Source organism: Bacillus rossius, chromosome 3 (assembly GCF_032445375.1).
Source record: "Bacillus rossius redtenbacheri isolate Brsri chromosome 3, Brsri_v3, whole genome shotgun sequence".
Lineage (NCBI taxonomy): Eukaryota > Metazoa > Arthropoda > Insecta > Phasmatodea > Bacillidae > Bacillus > Bacillus rossius.
The window spans coordinates 9,393,671-9,414,447 of NC_086332.1; the positions used below are offsets into that span (position 1 = coordinate 9,393,671).

The 20,777-nt window shown below is 42.5% G+C and overlaps 1 protein-coding gene across 3 annotated transcripts in view; it reads right to left on the reverse strand.

Annotated features, from left to right (window-relative positions):
* LOC134530187 (uncharacterized) overlaps positions 1 to 20,777 on the reverse strand; it is a 154,924-nt gene that overhangs the window by 35,332 nt on the left and 98,815 nt on the right. The window lies entirely within an intron of this gene.

The following is a 20,777-nucleotide window of genomic DNA, read 5'->3' on the forward strand; positions in this document are numbered from 1 at the left end:
ACATCTCAGCTCTCGGTCTACAGCATTTTGTTGGACGGAAGTCGTATGGAAAGGAAATGTGTAACAGACTGCGCTGTTATCTATGGTGGATGACGATTACCGAAGTCCACAAAGCCAAAGGGAATACTCAATAGTATTAACTGTCTGAATAATTTTAACAAGATGGGCAGAGTTTTAGTAAAATTCATTGTCGATAATCGGGTCCAGAGTCAGGGTTTGGTATTTTTTCAAGACTTTTTTTCCCTCATTTAGGCCTATCGTAGCCGTTTCATTACAGTGTTTAACATTGCGGACTGCAAACGTAATGTCCGGCAGCGAATCTTAGCGGCGGGTGCGGAAACTAGTTGTGATTCGCGTCAAGAAGTGTAGTTGAAAACACAATTTGCGTATATATTTATCACGCTCGGCACTATTTTAAACAATTCTACGTTAAATTTCGTGTCCGTGATTCGTATTATAAGCGAATTTGCAACCTGAGAACACTTTTTTTTAGTGAACAGTGCAGGTCCTTGGAACGCACTAAATAAATTTACCAAAATATAATGATGTAGAAGAAATCACCGAGTAGAAACTGGTTGAAAACAATTTTTGGCGTGTCCGAATTCGCCTGAAACAGCCTATACACTTACATGTACTTGTCACGCACATTAAAAACACCACCCCTAATTTAGCGCACTGTGACACAGCCTAAAATCAAAACAAAGTATATTACTGTCAAAGATGCGAATGTAGTTACAGGGAATTGTTAAGCAATGTCAACTGCTGGTGTCTGCGCGTGATTGAGCGTTAAAGGCGTAACGGAATGACACCCACAAACCAATAATTCCCTACCATTTTTTTTTACGTCCTTGATGGACTTGAACTAAAAATGTGTTGTGTATAATTGAGATCTACTATCCTCATTTTTATTATCAGGGATGTGAGTTGATTGTAACCCTATCTTATCAATTTATACTTTTTAGAATGAGAATATGAAAAACAAAACAACTTACTCGTAAGTAAAACAATGCCGTCTCAAAACAATAGTACAATCAAGTCAAGTCTCATGTTTACATATACTTATTTCAAGGTTTTTATAATTACATAATGCAACATCCATTATAATATAATTTAGATGTGCCACTGCATGTCTCTGAATCTGTGTTCCCTTTATCAACATATTGGTTTTTAACTCTCCAAGCTCGTTTTTACTAGCGATAGTGTGATCTTAACAACTATTTTTTCATAGTATAGAGTAAACTGCATAATTTTGCACATACTTAATCAACAATTAGTTTTAGAATACATTCAGAATATAATTTTGTAGTTTTTTTTCAAAGCCTCTTTGCTCCTCTCTACAATATTTTATTTATTATTTTTATAAAACAGCAACGAACTCATCTACAAAAAAACTTTCAAAGTAAAATCTCTGTAAATGGCGAAATTTAAACAGCTGTTCTTTCGCTATAGCGTTTTATGAAATGTTACAAAAAAAATTAAATGCTTAGAACTGAACAAAATTAATCTCTCATCATTTACTATCAACAACAAAAATAATCTCTGTATCTTGGTCGATGGTTCTTTTGTTATACGAGTCGTATCGTTCACTTTCTTATGAAAGCTGAACAGCAAGGTACACTGTTAGAAGTTACAGTAATTTTACCAACTTTTCAACGAAGTATTTAGCTGAATTTAATGAAGAGAACTTCGTCATAGCTACAAATAACTAAATATTATTAATTTAATAATGCTTATTAATGTACGCAGTTAATACTGGAAAACTATTCAGGGAACGGCTTACAAATAACTTTAACTATTGGAGGTACTTGGGACAACTCGAAGCATAAATTTCATATTTCGTTCTAAGCAAAGGTAGACCACAAGTAAACAAAATAAGTGTGCTTGCTGTATACCTAACAAGTTATTTTTTTACGTTTTACTAAATATACCAAGACTATTCTTTTAGAATTATGTTCAAAGATTTTTTTTTCAACCTAACTAAAACTAAGTGTATTTTGGAGGGGTCCGGGTTAGGGAGGGACCTAGGTGCGTCTCAGGCCGAAGCCTATACGCCTAGTCATGCTGGGATTAGCCATGCAAGGAGAGGGTCGCATGCATCATGTGCTAGGAGGGGATTGGCCAGCCATGGCAGCGATTTGCGCCATGACTAACTCCCCTCACTCTTAAATCTAGACTATAACTAGAGATAGGTTGGGCCCAGGTAAAACCTGCATAGACACAGGGAAAACCCTGGGCACATTCATGCAGGATGCAAATTGGCATGCATTACGTGTAGGAGTTTACAGGAGACAGAGGATGGTCTGGATGAAGTGTTGGACAGAGTAGAAAAGAGTCTACCATGCGGGGGTTGGGAACTTGGACTCGTAGTCCGCTTTGCTTTTTATCCAGGACTGGATTTAGTGACCAGGGACGCAAGCGCCCCTGGTGGTGAGTGGTTGCACTGACCACTCACTCCGCCGCCAGTCAGCACCTAAAAAACTAAGAAACTAAAACAGGAAAAAGATAAATGACTTACAAACTAGGCATTTCGTTACGAAATATGCAAACACCCAACTCAGGGATGGACGTGCAGTGCTTAAGATAAAACTAAAATAAGAACTAAAAATATATATATATTTTTTTTAAATTTTTTTTTTAATTTTTTTTTTTAGATTTTTTATTATTATTTTAGAAATATATATTTTTGATGACTATTACTTAGTATCTAGGACTTATTACTAATTTACAAATCTCTAATATCTACTACTATACTACTAGTTAAATATAGAGGAACTGTCGGTGTATAAAGTTACAGGTGAATTAAGTCAAGACCTATTCGCATTCTGGCATTGTTGCAAGCTTGTAATTCAAAATCCCATGTCTTTCAGAAACACAACCGGCACTGGAGGTGAAGCCTGCCAGGCGGGCCATGCCCATCGTACATAGGGAGTCAGCCCTAACACAACAGGCAGTGAACTCCCGGGAGCCGAACCTACACCTGCGTGCTTCGGACCATTTTGAATAAGCAAATTATTCGTTAATGTCTATAATTTAAGTTTCAACTCGCGGGAGACTGATTGGCCGATCGCTCAGCCAGCCACAGCACACTACGGAGGTCTGTGAGCCAAGATTGAATTTGGCATTTTATATTTTCCATGCAACTCTGGATCTTGTTCGCCCAGTGATGAAATATATGGGTTTCTGCTTATGGCACATTTATCATAGAATTTTTGCGCAGTTCGGAAATAATAATGTTTTAAAAGTTCGAGTTTGAGCTCTCTGTGCATAGCCCTTACGGGGCAATACACAGGCGCATCTGTCGCAATACGAATACTCTTATTCTGAATTCTCTGTAGCTTGATTAAGTGAGATTCCGCTGCTGTTGCCCACACCGGCGCTGCATACGTGATTATTGGTTTTATTAGTGCGTTATAAATTATTATTCCGTTTTTAACAGAGCTACCTAAACGTCTGCTCATGACGGGGTAGAGGGTCATGAGCCTAGTGAAAGCTGTTTTTCTTTTCGCCTCTATGTGATCGCGCCATAGTAGTTTCCTATCCATGTGTACGCCTAAATATTTAACCACATTTTTGTGAGGAATTTGCTCATTGAAAAGTGTTAGTCGTGGTCTATCTTCAAGTGGCGGGAGATGTTTACGCGTAAAAACTATAGCTTCTGATTTAGTAGGGTTTACCTTAATTCGCCATTTTGTGCACCACTGTTCTATTGAATTTAACGCGGTTTGTAATCTGTCTGCTGCGAGTTCTAGAATACTAGATCTGCTAAACAATACCGTATCGTCCGCGTAGCAGCCAAACTGAACTGATCGGTGTGCGGGCTTAGGCATATCGTGGATATAAATATTGAATAAAACCGGCCCCAAGATGCTGCCTTGTGGGACTCCTGCTTTAATTATTTTTAAATCGGACTGTGCTCCTTCTGTCGTGACTCTAAACGATCTATTTTCTAAATACGAGGCCAGTAATTTAATATAACAATCGGGGAAGCCAGTTTTATATAATTTATACATTAAGCCTTCATGAAGTACTCTATCAAAGGCTTTTTCTATGTCCAAAAACGCTGCGAGATTATAGCTATTCTGATTGAACGCAGTTATTATTTGTTCTGTCATACGGACCAGTTGATGCGTTGTTGAATGCGCGCTGCGAAAACCAAATTGTTCGTCCGGCAGTACGTCATTTTCTTTAATGTGAGTATTTAGTCGCTGTAGAATTATGCATTCAGCTACTTTTGACAATGTACTCAGCAGACTAATGGGCCTATAATTTTGGGGCAGTGTCTTATCTTTTCCGGATTTATGAAAAACTATCACATTCGCTTCTTTCCACTGCGATGGAAAATACTGTAGTTTAAGTATTCCATTTATTAATTGAGCTAGGTATTCCAAAATTTCATCGGGCAGTTTCTTAAGGACTACTGCCTGAATGCCATCGTTTCCCGGTGCCTTACGTGGTTTCATACGCCTGATAGCCTGTTTAACTTCCTGAGATTGAGTTAAGTAAGGTTTTGAGGTTAAAGGCTGATTAAGTTTAATTGTAAGGTCTCTGTATATTCTGGCATTAAATTGCGGGTCACAGGGTTCGATATTAGGTTGAAAGGCTAATTCAAGGGTATTCGCGAAGGCTTGTGCTTTGTCTGTCGGTGTAAAAGCGAACCCAGTGCGTGTTTGTAGCGGAGGTATTTTATCTATCTTATGAAGGAATCGCTTTGTCATACTCCAGGTGCTACCATCTTGCACCTGTAGCTGAGAGACTTTCGTCTCCCATTGGCTGCTCCTCCATAGAGTTATTTCATCGGAAATTATTTTCTGTAATTCATTAATTCTCGCTTTAATGTCGCGCTGCCTACGTCGAGTATATTCGCGCCTTAATCTATTTTTCTGAGAAATTAAATCCCTAATATACACCGGCAGTTCATCTTGCTTAAATCTAACCACCTTTTCTGGGATGCACGAGTTAATTGCAGTTTGAATTTTAACTGTAAGTTCAGTGACTGCTGATTCGATGTTATCTTTTGTTTTGAAGTTGGCAGCATCGGCTGCAGGCAAATTATCGACTAAATACGTCTGAAAACCTCTCCAGTCGGCTTTCTTGTAGTCTTTAATTTTTCTCGGAGGACTGATGTCAGTGTCCACGTCATCGAATAGTAGATGTACTGGAAAGTGGTCAGACGACATTTCGTGAAAGACTCTGAGTTCGAATCCCGTTTGAACTCTCTTATTTAATGCAATATCTAAAATATCGGGGTTGTGCCTTAGTACTCCGCTATCGTGAGTGGGCTCTGAGGGAGCATGTACTTGATAATTTTTGTTAGACTCGTGTCTTTGCAGCAGTAGGCCATTGGCTGTATTGCTCCGACAGTTCCAGTCTTTATGTTTGGCATTAATATCGCCGACTGCTAGGAATGTGGGAGCTGAGCCATATAAGATGTCCAGCTCGTTTTCAGTTAGTGACCTGCCCGGTGGTGCATACATCGAAATAAGCACAATTTGTTGTTTATTGACTTTAAAAGTAATTGCCACAGCTTCTAATTTATTAAATTCAGGTAAATGAAATTCACTATGTTGTATACTTCTGTGGATTAGTAGGGCAACCCCTCCACTTCTGGTATCGCGGTCGCGCCTATAAATAGTGTAATTTAAGATAGTTAGACGATCTGTTGGAATTAAGTGTGTTTCGTTTATCGCCGCGATTCTAATATTATGTTTAATTAAATGATCGGTAAATTCGATTATTTTATTTCTAATTCCTCGCGCATTCCAGTAAAGGATGGTACTTAATCTACTGTCTACGGGGGTAGTATTAATGGCAGAACCTAAATTAAGGGTGTGCAGCATTAAAGCTGGCCGCTAATGCTGTCACGAAGCCCGTGGTGGCTTTTATTTTGTCCTCTATTGACTTGGACGGATTACACCAAATAGCCATTAAAATGCACATTGGTTCCAGGACGTGTGCCAGGTTAGGGTCCTGTGTAATGGCATCCGATTGGCCTACGAGCTTCAGAAAGTCGCTCGCGTCCATCACTGGCTTCTCCGCGGGATTTAGCTGCGGTGAAGCAGTTGGCATTACTGTTGGTGAGTCAGTCTGCAACGGGCTGGCTTGTTGTTGCCCAGGCGCGAATTTCTTGGAATCACTGGGGGGAGTGGTGGAGTTGGGTGGCGCCTTAGTACCTGGCTGATCCATCACTTGACCTTGCGCCCGGCCTTTACCGTTTTTGTGCCCCGAATGGTGTTTCTTCGGGGGCCTCTGGGGCAGGGGCTGGCCTCTAGGTCTGGGTGGGTTTGCCAAGACAGGATACTCCAGTTCATGCCTATCGCTCAGCACTGAATATTGGTTAGGGCTCTGCCATTGCGGGGGGGCGGGGTAGCTCGGGGCTCGCCACGGCTGCCTTGGGGGCTGGGGGCAGTAGCCTGAGGGGCCGGCTTGTTGTGGGGGCAGGCGGACTTGAGCTGCGGCAGCTGCTCGCTTGTTTTCGCGCAATGCGCGTTTGGACTGCAGCTCTCTGTCTTTCCGCTCCTGTTGCGGGAGGTGACGCCAGTTCTCCCTCTTGTAGGCCATGCAGCCTCTGTAATTGGCGCAATGCGGGCCTTCACATCGCGCGCACTTTGCCTTCGTCCTGTCACCTCCCTGGGGGCAAACCTCGGTTTTGTGCCCTTGGCTGCACCATCGGCACACAGGGGAGGCTCTGCAGCCTTTTGCGGGGTGGCCAAACCTCTGACAGTTGCCACATTGGAGGGGGCCTTTGGGGTGTCGATAGTCCTCAACACGAATGCTGAGGCCTCCGAATGACTTCAGGTCGTAAATCCTTTCTGGATTTACGGCCTTCGGGAGCTCTACGACTAACTTATTTATAGGCTGCCTTGTCTGCCTGTTGTACAGAAACCAGAAGTTCTGCACTGGAAGACCCATTGCGGCGAACTCGGCCTGAATGAATTGTTTGTCGGTGCTGCTATGCACTCGACAAAACACAAACTTGTTCGGGATCTCGTCCCGTTGCAGCAGCACAGAGTGTTGCACTCCGGCCTGCTCCAGTGCACGCACTGCCCTGTGGTACTCCTCCACAGTGGCAGTGTGAATCATGAGCTGGTCATGGCCGCGACTGACGCACGACCAGCGCTCCTGCAGTGCTGCATCCAGCACTGTTTTAATGGCCGGGTAGCTGTGGCCAGAATCAACAAATACATACAGGGGTTTCACCTGCATTTTCTTTGCCTGAGGGGCAGGGTTTGGCGGGGCAGGGCTCGAACCTGCGGGCGTGTTGGCGGCCGTTTGATTGGCCGAGTTGTTTGCCCTTCTGACGGGCTGCTTGCGAAGTCGCTCGGCCTGCTGCCTGGCGATCGCGGGGTTCGTCAGTGGGGGGCGCAGTCTTTCGTCCTTTCCTCCCGTTTTTTATTTTTTTGAGACGACTGTTGTAAAGCCGTCGTCGCTAGACATTTCTTGTTCGTCGTCGCTTGGCAGGGGCACATCGATGCACTCCTGCATTACCTGCTCGTCACTTAACTGGTCAGTCATGTCGCTAGTTACACCCTACAACGCACTAACACCCACTGACCACGCACCCGGTATTAAGCCGGGTTGTGGCTAGGCTGTAGGGTTAGCTACAACCCGGGTTGTTTTGCACGCTTACACTTCTTAGAAAAAACCTGGGAATACCACCTGGCCTGTGTGCGAGCAAACAGGCTGTTCCTGGAATCTCGCAGCTCCGCTTGACGCGTCCGTCCTCGGCCAAGGCTCGAAGCGAACTCCCCACTGTTCAAAGTAAGTGAACTCAAGTGTCCGTAAAAACCCGAAAATAGCCGTAAATGTACGAAGATCCATGGATAATTTGTAACCAGCGTTGTTCGTAAAATTAAGGTAGGTGGTATTTATTGGTTGTGGGAGCAGATCACTGTCGCTGCGTTCCGAACCGCGGCAGCCGGGTGACCGTCAGACGCGCTCATCTCAGAGTTCTTCCTCGTCGTCCGTCGTCCTTTCCGAGTGGGCGCGGGAGGGGGGGGGACTCGGGGTTCGGAGCCCGGTCAAGCCGCCGCAGTGCTGACTGGCGGCGGAGTGAGTGATCAGTGTAACCACTCACCACCAGGGGCGCTTGCGTCCCTGGTCAAATATTCCAGTACTGGACAAATAGCAAAGCGGACCACGAGTCCAAGTGCCCAACCCCCCGCACGGTAGACTCTTTTTTCTACTCTGTCCAACACTTCATCCAGACCATCCTCTGTCTCCTGTAAATTCCTACACGTAATGCATGCCAATTTGCATCCCGCATGAATGTGCCCAGGGTTTTCCCCTGTGTCTATGCAGGTTTCACCTGGGCCCAACCTATCTCTAGTTATAGTCTAGATTTAAGAGTGAGGGGAGTTAGTCATGGCGCCAATCGTTGCCATGGCTGGCCAATCCCCTCCTAGCACATGATGCATGAGACCCTCTCACTGCATGGCTAATCCCAGCATGACTAGGCGTATAGGCTTCGGCCTGAGACGCACCTAGGTCCCTCCCTAACTCGGACCCCTCCCAAATACACTTAGTTTTTAGTTAGGTAAATTTTTTTTTTAAGCCACCGCAACGTCGCAGCCCCGCCGAGACGCTCCCTTGCCGCACGAGGTCGCGGCCTGCCCCCTGTCCTGTCGCGTGCTTCTTTCCCTGAAGAGTCTTCCAACCGAGTGACGAGAAGGAACTTGAGATTGTTACATAAAACATCACATTATTGGTGAAATAATTTTTTTAAATAACCTTAAAACTAACGTAAAAATAAAAATTAGAATAAATTAAAAATAATACAACTTCAATAAATAGAAAGAGCTAATATGAGAATAACAAAATTTGTAACTTTGTGGTCGTATAAAAAATATATATATATAAATTGATTTTTTTTTAATTTCAACATATGATAAATTCAGGAAGCAATTTTATATGAATACGTATTATAAATCGAGATGCCAGTTTGAAAATTGGGGTATAACGCCAAATTGGATGGATTTCGAAACGTTATAAAAATATAAACCGAACTTAGTATATCCGAGTTACGAAAATATATTAGAAGGGTAAGGGACTCAGCATGCTCCATTATAAACAGTCTCTTTTTTTTTGTATGTATATTTACAGGTCACTGCCAGTGATACGCAAGATTCTCGAACGTTCGATTCCTGAAGATTCATCTACTTTGAGAGCAGATATTGGACACACGAATTAAAGCAGTCTGAATAAAATAAAATTAATTCTTGTGCTGAAAATAATGAACTATTTAAATACAAGTTGGGAACGTTATGGAAAAAAAAAGTTTACGGTATAGCAACTGTGAGACGGAAATACGAAGAATTATTGTGCAAAAAGAAATTTTCCAACGTCGAGGCACGTGGCGAATTCACACGACCGTAACTGCAAGAAGCGACGGTCAGAAGAGCAGCTTGTGAGGATTCCCGGAAGGCGTAACTCGCCGGCGCTCTGCAGGGAGAGGAAGAAAGCCAAGATGGCGACCGTCACCCGGCGTAAGCAAGGGAAAATGATGGGGGCAAGATGAGGCAAAACCCGAATCCAAAGAAATACAAAAAAAAAATTGTAATTTCCCCGAAAAAAGGAAAGAATTTGAAAGCAAACAGCCGGCAAATAAGTTGTCCCCCCCCCCCCACCGCTTTTTTCCCCACGCGAAATTAAATTCTGTGTAGGCTTCTGGACACAGCCACCACTTTTTTTTTTTTTAGGTACATTTCAAATAAATACTACATATTTTAGCCGTTACTATGGTGCGACTTCCAGAAATTTTTTTTTATAGTTTTTCGTATTATGGTCCACAGGCCCCAAAACCATCGCCAACTCAAAAGTTATATATATAATTTTTTTTTTGTGGACAACTGTCGCAATTTTTCACAAATCACTTCCAAACTGATACACAAAATCTAGTAGTGGAAAATCTCAGTCGAGTTCGTTAATGTGCAATATCCGACCAAAGGGGCGGAAATGGGAGATGATTTATTGATAAACAGAATAATCACTCTAACTCCCATAATATGGAAAATATCCCATCCATTTGAAGGTTTTATAATTCGTAGGAGTAATATCAAAATCTTTTGTCTGAATAAGTTTTTGATACAACCAACCATAACTGCAAGGGGTTGAAAAAAACAAGTGTTGGAGGACAAAAAAATATAAAATTCCCTTCATAGGAACATCATCGTATTCTACAAATTTTAAATTAATCTTCTAATTTATATCTAAAACTTTTGTCTGAAACAATTTTTGATTAGAATAACCATCCCTGCAGGGATTTGAAAAAATAACTGGTAAAATTAAAAAAAAATCATAACTACCTTAGTAAATAAACTATCAATTCCGTTCAAAATGTTTGTAATTATTATAATTTTTGTATAAACTTTTTATCTGAATCAATTTTTGATAAAACGAACCATTTTTGCAGGGGGTTAAAAAAAATAAAGGGCTAGAATGTTACAATATTCATCATTTAATTACAATGTACACTGTTAAATCCGTCATGTTTTATTGTAAAAACTTAAATTATTATATACCACTTTTGTCTGAAAAAAATTGTATTCCACCAACCATTACTGCAAGGGGTAGAATAAACAAGGGTTGGAGTACAAAAAAAACATAACTCCCTTCATAGGCGCAACATCGAATTCGTACAGATTCTGTATTAATCCTATAATTTTTATCTAAAACGTTTGTATGAAACATTTTTTGATAAGACATACCATTGCTACAAGGGATTTAAAAAAGGGGTGAAAATTGGGGGAAAAAAAATTAATCCATTCCTTTTACACTATTAAATCCATTCGTTTTTATTGTAAACCTTAAAAATATTATCTACAAGTTTCGTATAAAAATATTTTTATATGACCAACTATTACTGCATAGAGGGAAATAACAAGGTTTGAAAGTTAAAAAAAAAATCTTTTTTTAACATAAACAAATATATCCGTTATAATTTATTATATGAATCCTAAACTTTATCTAAAATTTAGGCTGAAACCTTTTTTGATGAAACGAATTATTACCGGAAAAACATGTGTTGAAATTTAAAAAAATCAAAACTCTCGTAGTATCAATTTCGTTTGAATTTATTTTAAACTATCCTGATATCTTAAAAGTTGGTGCAATTTTATATGACTACGTTATTAGTGCAAAGAATGAAAAATATTGTTTGAAGGCCAAATATATTAAATAATTACCTTAGTTGGCATATAATATGAAATTTGTTCTAAGCTATTCAATGATGCGTTGTAAACTATTGAATGCTGGATACATAGAGTTAAAAATATTCGTAATATTTTCGCTGCATGGAAAATTGCCAAATATTTAATCGATCATTTTGTAGTATTGGAGAACATAAAAATATGGTATGCACATTAAGTTTTTATTATTTTATAGAAGTTTCCAAAATATTTCCAGAATTAATAGGTACTTCGAATCTGCCTAACGCCTGTAGGCTGTGCCGAAAGAGATTTTTTTTTTTTTTTTTTTTTAAGTTCTACCCTCTCCCTTGTCACCCCCACTCGTGAGTTAATTACGTCCAGGGGGACTAGACGCCGAACGCGATGTCAAATTGCTCGCCGACATCATCTACGTTATTCATTCGGGTTTTTTTTATGGAGAAGGCGCCCACACGGGTCAACTTCGGGTGACACTACCCTTGTGCGTGCGCCCTGTTGAGCGCTTCACGGAAGTCACAACAAACAACGAGAGAGACAGAGAGAGAGAGAGAGTAGTACTCGGCAGCGATTGCTCCGCACTCTGGCCTAGCGCCGCTGACACAAATCCATTAGCCGTGTTTACGACCAGCAGGCTCGGGCGCAGATAGCATCGCGGGGGTTACCGCCTAGTTAGCGGGTGATTACAAGTGGAGTTCGTTCGCCTGTCGTACCGCACTCGCACAGGGACGCACCACAACGCCGAAATGCCACAACGCCGAAATGCCAAACTGACCACAACGCCAACAGCTAGAAAACTGCTGTGTACCACAACGTCGAATTACCACAACGCCGAAATACACTAACGCCGAAAAATGTCATTACAGGACTGCCACAAAGGTTAAGTTAGGTTAGACTAGGTTAGACTAGGTTAGGTTAGCCTAGGCTAGGATAGGCTAGGATAAGTTAGGTTAGGTTATATTACACTAGGTTAAGTAAAGTTAGGTTTGATTGTGGTATTTCGGCGTTAAGGTACATTTAAGAAACACACACAAATTCATTCAGTTGTTATTTCGGCGTTGTGGTACACAGCAGTTTTCTAGCTGTCGGCGTTGTGGTTAATTTTGACAATCGGCGTTATGGTATTTCTGCGTTGTGGTAACGACCCCACTCGCACGTTCGCCTCGCCACTCGCAAACATCCGCGAGTGGCAGTGTTCCGTTCAGAGGCGCACCCCCAGCGACCTCACGCGCTATCGAGCTTCCTCCTGTTCGTCGCGTCGAGGCGTGCGGGCGGCCGCAGTGGCAACGAACAAAGTTGAAGAAAACAAGCAAATTATTTTTGATTCGAGTCAAAATTGATCATCGGCTTGTTCTTGGTAACAATTTTACGTCAAGATTCACAAGAAAACTCATTTTCGTTTAACCTTGAAACAAAATGAATGCAAGTAGCTTGGCTTCTGGGTTGTAGCCGTGTCCTTGGCTAATAATTAACCGACGTTTCGGTCGACATTGCAGTCGCCATCATCAGGGAGCAGTTGCACGGCTACTACCCAGAAGCAAAGCTACTTCAGACAATGGCCGTGAAAGCCTGCGAACATAATTAAAATGAACGCAAATTATGTGGGAACAGGGTATTCCGTTATAGATTAGCTTTAAATAGAGCTAGAACCATCTTTTATTGTTACTGTATTTTTTTTTCTCGTCATTTGCACAAATACGGTATATTTTAAAGGGAATATAAAACAAACGAGAGCTGGAAGGTCTACTTTATGTCTACGTGCAGGATTTTTACGACATGTGCCAATATTAAAAAAAAAAATACCAAAAAATATTAATTATTTTGAATGTTAGATTATAAAAATCTTTTTTTATAAAGGATAAAGTAATACAAATAATAAAACCATTTAAAATTATGATTAAATAACTTGTTGCAATATTAAAAATGTGAGGAAAAAAGTTCCAGTAAGGTTTAATTTCTTTTTTTTTTAATACCAAGAATAAAATGTTAATTATTTTTAATGTTTGATGACAACAATTTAATATTTATGCAGAATAAAGTGATACCAATAATAAAATCATTTAAAATTATGATTAAAAAACGATGAGGAAAAAATTTCTAGCGAGGTGTTTTTTTTTTTAATACCAAGGCTGCCTACACACACGCGCGCGCGCGCGCAATTCTCCGCACTTCATTTCCTCTAATTTCCGCGCCTGCGCCGCCACCCCTCGGGTGCGTGTCTGCAGACCCTCCTGCTACTCCTGGTGTGCTCCTGTGCTCCTGCGCTCCTGTGCTCCTGTCTGCGCGCTGAATCAATTGGAGCCCGGCCTCGGGGAACTTCCGTGCCGTCCGGGAATAAAACACTCGCGCCAAGCTAAAAATAATTCTCACCTGCCTAAAAAAAAAATTGGTTGTCTATAAAGTCGGTTTACGGATGATAGTTTAACGTGACAACGTCATAACAAAACATTGATGAAATGATTGCATACTTTGATGAATAAAATTGAATCATTTTTATTGAATTATCACTATTTTGTATGGATACAAAGAAGGAGTGAAATGAAATCTACAATTTAATTGATGAAATTACTTTTGCTTGCACTCATTAATTCAAATATGTTTATTACTTTAACGAAGATATTATGTTAACTATAACTTTTATACATGTTTGCTATTTAACTTCTTCCAATCTGTGTTATTCTGTTAAGGATATGACGATGATAGGAAAAGTAGGAAACGAACGGGAGTGTTTCAAGTTTAATGTGCCTCGAAAAAGTCAAATCGATGGTTGTTCCAATAGAGTGTAAGAGAGATAGATGCGGCGCAAGCGTACAATGAGCGTAATGGGACACAGCGTAACGGGATAATGTGCGTAACGGGACAATTTTTTTCGTGCGTGCAGCCGGCGTTCATCGATTTATTAGACGTTGTCACGTCCAAAAAAAAAAGAGGGGATTCAAGACGAATCATAATATTTTATCAGTTGGGAGCAGGTACTTTTTCACGGGAAGATCTGACCGCTCATCAAACTGCAATAAGGTGTGTCCACACTAGTGGTCGTTATAACTTGTGATTGTCGGCCGTCTGCAAGAGAAGCCATCTTCCTTTTTGGTCGGGCCAGTCAGGACGCGTTTGCTTTCGCACTGTATCTGTTCTTCGTGTGCCGACAGTAGAAATGCAACTGAAAGAAACCAAACCAATGACGAAACACAATGTTAAACAGTGTTTCTACGAGATCTTTTTCGCGAAAACTGCATGGTCCTAAGTTATCAGTTTTCACAAGCCCCGCAAACTTACTGCTTGCAGTTTATTCTATTAATTAGATACCGGCCAGTTTCCCCGCTAGAAATCAATGGGTATAAACATTATATATCAGACCCTTAGTTACAGGTGACGTGACGTCATTGTGAGGCGTGAGTATTTGGGTAGAGTGCGCACGCTATCTGCGCAGTAACACATTTGTGGGCCTACCCAACTGTCGAAATATGCATCATTCTAGCGTTAAAAAAAAAATCTCTTTACACTTTCGTACTTCCGAGATGCAACGCAGACAGTGTTTAAAATCCGTGACTAAATACACTGCGTCGAATTATTATTATTATACATTTATTAATTTTAACTAAAAAGTTGGTATGTTGGAAAAACTAGTGTAACAAACGCGTGTATCATGTCATACAAAACTATTGTTTCCTCATATACCTTTAACGTTGAATGTTTTCGTTTAAAATGGCGTCGGTGTCGACGAGAAAAAAAACATGTAAGTAAGGGGGGAAGGGGGAGACCGGGGTACTCCATCTGATTTTGACAGTTATACTGGCAAATCGTAAACCTAGGCTACATTCGCGACAGCATACAAATACCACAGTTGCCCACGCACAAATCAGAATTTGGAAGGTACATTCTCACACGACACAACTGTTCGAAACACATTTACTTCTGTAGAAATTTTCAGTTTTAAACTTTTAACTGTGTCAGTTATTACATTGAATTTGTATAATGTAATTATATTGTATGTATTCAATTATTATTGTTACATGAAGCTGTTTTTCACCTAAATACACGTATTGAATATCGTAGTTTTGTTTTTAACGCTTAGGAGTGATTGACAACATAGCATTGACTCACTAATAAATTACCAAACTACAATTATTTTCACTTATTTTTTTTTTAAATCTTTGAAATGCGCATAAATCAAAGCACTTGTCAAGGGACGTAGTGTATGCTGATCGGCAGCGAAGATAAATAGTCTCACGGCGCGGGGAACAGTGTTGCCAAGTAGGGCAGTTGGCTATCTGTGCGTGTGAAGTATGTAGCTTGGGTTCTGGGTTGTAGCCGTGTCCTTGGCGAATAATTCACCAACGTATCGGTCGACATTGCAGTCGCCATCATCAGGGTGCAGCCACCTACCGGTAGCTAACTGCTCCCTGATGATGGCGACTGCAATGTCGACCGACACGTCGGCGAATTATTCGCCAGGAGTAGGTAACTGCTCCCTGATGATGGCGACTGCAATGTCGACCGACACGTCGGCGAATTATTCGCCAGGAGTAGGTAACTGCTCCCTGATGATGGCGACTGCAATGTCGACCGACACGTCGGCGAATTATTCGCCAGGAGTAGGTAACTGCTCCCTGATGATGGCGACTGCAATGTCGACCGACACGTCGGCGGAATTTATTCGCCAAGGACACGGCTACAGCCCAGAAGCCAAGTTACTTCAGACAATGGCCGTGAAAGCCTGCGAGCATTATTGTCTATGCGCGTTCTGTTGCCCCTCGCGGCAGTGCAGCGCGCAGGGAAGCCTTCTTTTCACAGACGAGAGAGCCACTCCCGAAGTTCCCCGAAGTTCATGCTCGCTTTTTTTTTCCGTTCTATCTCATTGTATAAACCGGTGTGGCATTAAAATTTGCGGTCGATTAGGATAGGTTAGCTACATTATAAATACTTTAAAACATTGTGGATGGTTGGTTATATTAGGTAAGTATAGCTACATTAAAAATACTGTAAAATCATTTTATGGTTGCATAGCAAATAACTTTTCAATATGTAGCTATCCAGGGCTTGGAAACCGTTTACATGATTTCACAAGTATCTTTAATGTAGCTATCCTAACTAAATCAACATGTTCACAATGTTTTAAAGTATTTAAAATGTAGCTAACCTAACCTTACACAATGAACAAAAAAAAAACCCGAAAATGCACGATCAGAGGTTGGCTCTCTCGTCTGTGAAAAGGAAGGCTTCCCCAGCGCGCAGCAGCTGGTTCACGCGCGGCTGCCTCGCCACTTCCGGGAATGCCGTCGCGGTGTCTCGGGCGAGACAGCTGGCTCCCCGCCCGACCCCTCTCGCTAGGAGGGGGGGGGAGGTAGAGCTAAAAAATGGACCGCTACGGATTCCACGGTTTTCGACGCTCGAGCCTCAAGCCCGCCGCCCTACTCTCTTAGCAGCGGGCACAATGTTTCAACCAACCCCGATCAAGGGAAACAAAATAAAACTGAAAAGACGCCATCTTTAATCAAGCAACACCAGTTCTATGTGAACGCGGGAAGGCTTCTTTTCACTGACGAGAGAGCCAAACTCCTGATCGTGCACCTTCGGGTTTTTTTTTTGTTCATTGTAACTCATAACTAATGGTCGATTAGGTTAGGTTAGCTACATTATAAATACTTTAAAACATTTTGGACGGTTGATTTGGTTAGGATAGCTACATTAAAGATACTGTTACGATTTCCCTGCGGGTTCGTAAGGATAGCCCAATTAATAGATTTTATTTCACACACAGTTTTATTTATTACTACTACTTGTCACTTACAAATAATCTTCTAAATTGGCAGATAATTAATTACACGTAAAGAAATGTCAATTCCCCAGTCACTCTTTCACACACCTCGCTGGGCCGCACTTCCGGCGCAACTCTCGTCGCAGCACCCCTCGTGGGTCTCCGCCGCGGGACTCCGTCGCCGCACTCCGCCGCCGCCGTCACACCCTTCGCCGAGATCCCACTCGACGACTCGCTCGCCACTTCACTCGGGACTCCGCCGCGCCCGCGACTCTATCGCCCAGAAACTCCCGACTCCACTGAACTCACTCACTCCCTGCCCTGGAACCTTCGTCCAAGGACTTCGCCACTATATCGCCCGGAAACTCCGCCGCGGGAGGACTCCCACTCAGTCTCTGACTGACTGACTGACTGACTCGAAGGTCGGCCCAACCTCCTTAAATAGCCCTTGGGTTCCCATCCAGAACAATCGGGCATGTCTCCGAGATATCTCGCGACCTTCGCCGTCGAAATGCCCAGAAACGCGTCGTGAGTCCTCGAAGGACGCGGTGGCTGGTGTAAGAACGCCGATAAACGTGTCTGAGTCCTTTTATTCCGCAGTGCGGCCTCTTTTAAGTAACCCGATCTGAGGCAGGTGCGCGCTGCGACGGTCAGGATGTAGCGAGATAGTATGGCACGAGATACCAGGGAGAGGATACGGGTGGAAGGGGGCGCAGACAGGCCGAACGAGCGCGGCGACGCCAAGCACTGCAGCCAAGCGCGATCGTAACATTGCCCCCTCCTTAAACCTGTTCGTCCCGAACAGGTAATGCATCTCCTTCTGGAGGTCCCCATGCTATTCGAAGTTTAGGCCTCCTGCCTTTCCTCCATCGCGGGCTGTACAGTCTCACCAGATAACCCTCTCTCTCATAGATGTAGCTTCTCTTGTCACCCGGCGACACTTCTGCGTCGCAGATGCCCCATGTCGTTCAGCCAGCTGCCTTAGACGGGCTGACCGATGCCTTGGACGGACCCGATACTCTTGAGTGCATTGCTTATTGCCTTCCAACAGTTTCCTTGTTCCTTCCCTTTTTCTCTCCATTTCTTCTCTCGCAGCTACTTGTTCGTACAGCATTTCTTCCCGGCTCTTCTTCGTCTCTTCTTGTTTACTCGTGCCCTCTTGGTTCTTCTGTGTCTCACCTGGGCTGCACTTAGTTTCTCCTTGTACCCTCTTCATGACTCCTTGTGTTCTCATTTTCTCTTCTCGGTCTTTCTTCCCCTGTTCTTGGTCTTTCTTCAACTCTTCTTGGTCTTCCAGAGTCTCTTCATGGTCTTTCTTCGTTTCTTCTTTGCACTTCTCTATCTCTTCTTGACTCTCTTCTCGGCTTTTCTTCAGCTTTTCTTGGCATTTTCCTCTCTCTCTCTTTCGTTTATCTTCATTTCTTCTTTTTCAATGTTCCTTACTTTGTAACTCATCTTCACTACTTCTGTTCTTTTCTTCAGCTCTTCTTTCATCTTCATGTCCTGGCTAATTTCCTCTTCGCTGGTCTTCTCTTCGCTGGTCTTCTCTTCACTGGTCTTCTCTTCACTGGTCTTCTCTTCGCTGGTCTTCTCTTCGCTGGTCTTCTCTTCGCTGGTCTTCTCTTCGCTGGTCTTCTCGTCGCTGGTCTTCTCGTCGCTGGTCTTCTCTTGGCTGGTCTCCTCTCCGCTGGTCTTCTCTTCACTAGTCTTCTCTTCGCTGGTCTTCTCTTCGCTGGTCTCCTCTTGGCTGGTCTCCTCTTGGCTGTTCTTCTCATGGCTGTTCTCTTCCAGGTTTATCTTCATTTCGGTCTTCTTTTCATTCTTCATTTCTTCCTGGCCATTCTTCATTTCATTCTGATCCTTCTTCATTTCCTCTAGGCTATTGTTTGACCCGTTCTTCGTTTCTTCATGATGGTCCTTACCCACATTATTTTCACTCTTCACTTCTTTCGCAGAGTTCTTCATACTGGTTATCCATGCCCTCATGTCATTCACCATTTCTTCCAGGATAACCCATATCTTCCTGATATCTTCTACATTTAACTCTTCAGCAGCCATCTCTTTCTAAAGCATTTACTAATTAATCAACCTAAATAATTTCTTTTTCTAATACTGTTCTTAATTTTAAATGACCTAGCTGTACCTTCTAATTAAACTAACAATAACTCTATTACATTCAAAACTATCACTGGCTACAGTAAACTCAAACAAACTCTAGAAAAATCCAAATTCACTAAATTTCTAAACACTAACTATATTCTGGTAAACTAAATTCTATTCTTAACTTTTATTCTAATAATGTAACTGAATCCTAAATCTATTAATTAGGGCTATCCCACTTCTGACACCAAAATGTTACGATTTCCCTGCGGGTTCGTAAGGATAGCCCAATTAATAGATTTTATTTCACACACAGTTTTATTTATTACTACTACTTGTCACTTACAAATAATCTTCTAAATTGGCAGATAATTAATTACACGTAAAGAAATGTCAATTCCCCAGTCACTCTTTCACACACCTCGCTGGGCCGCACTTCCGGCGCAACTCTCGTCGCAGCACCCCTCGTGGGTCTCCGCCGCGGGACTCCGTCGCCGCACTCCGCCGCCGCCGTCACACCCTTCGCCGAGATCCCACTCGACGACTCGCTCGCCACTTCACTCGGGACTCCGCCGCGCCCGCGACTCTATCGCCCAGAAACTCCCGACTCCACTGAACTCACTCACTCCCTGCCCTGGAACCTTCGTCCAAGGACTTCGCCACTATATCGCCCGGAAACTCCGCCGCGGGAGGACTCCCACTCAGTCTCTGACTGACTGACTGACTGACTCGAAGGTCGGCCCAACCTCCTTAAATAGCCCTTGGGTTCCCATCCAGAACAATCGGGCATGTCTCCGAGATATCTCGCGACCTTCGCCGTCGAAATGCCCAGAAACGCGTCGTGAGTCCTCGAAGGACGCGGTGGCTGGTGTAAGAACGCCGATAAACGTGTCTGAGTCCTTTTATTCCGCAGTGCGGCCTCTTTTAAGTAACCCGATCTGAGGCAGGTGCGCGCTGCGACGGTCAGGATGTAGCGAGATAGTATGGCACGAGATACCAGGGAGAGGATACGGGTGGAAGGGGGCGCAGACAGGCCGAACGAGCGCGGCGACGCCAAGCACTGCAGCCAAGCGCGATCGTAACAATACTGTGAAATCATGTAAACAAAAAAGCGAGCATGAACTTCGGGGATCTTCGGATGTGGCTCTCTCGTCTGTGAAATGAAGGCTTCCCATGTGAACGCCGCGACTCCCCCCTCCCCCCCCTTTCCTACTAGCCCAGTAACCTCTATAACCCGTCTGCAAGATAAGCCAATGCCTTATTTGACCGGAGTCTATTCAGGAAGCTTTTGCTTCCACAGTGAATTATTGTTGTCGGTGTGCTGACATTATGCATTTACCTGAAACTAAACTGAACTTATAGTTTTAAAAAACTAATAAAAATTGGTTGTGTGTAAAGTCGGTTTACGGACGTTAGTTTAACGTGACTACGTCATAACAAAACATAGATGAAATACTTTTATGAATTAAATTGAATCATTTTTATTGATTTATCACTATTTTGTATGGATACAAAGAAGGAGTAAATGAAATCTACAATTTAATTGATAAATTTAACTTGTATTTGGTACTCATTAATTCAAATATGTTTATTACTTTAACGAAGAGATTATTTTAAACTATAACCTATGTACATGTTTGCTATTTAACTTCTTCCAATCTGTGTTATTCTGTTAAAGATAGGACGATGATAGGAAAAGTAGGAAACGAATGGGAGTGTTTTCAAATATGATGTGAAGGAAAATGGATTACCCAACACCA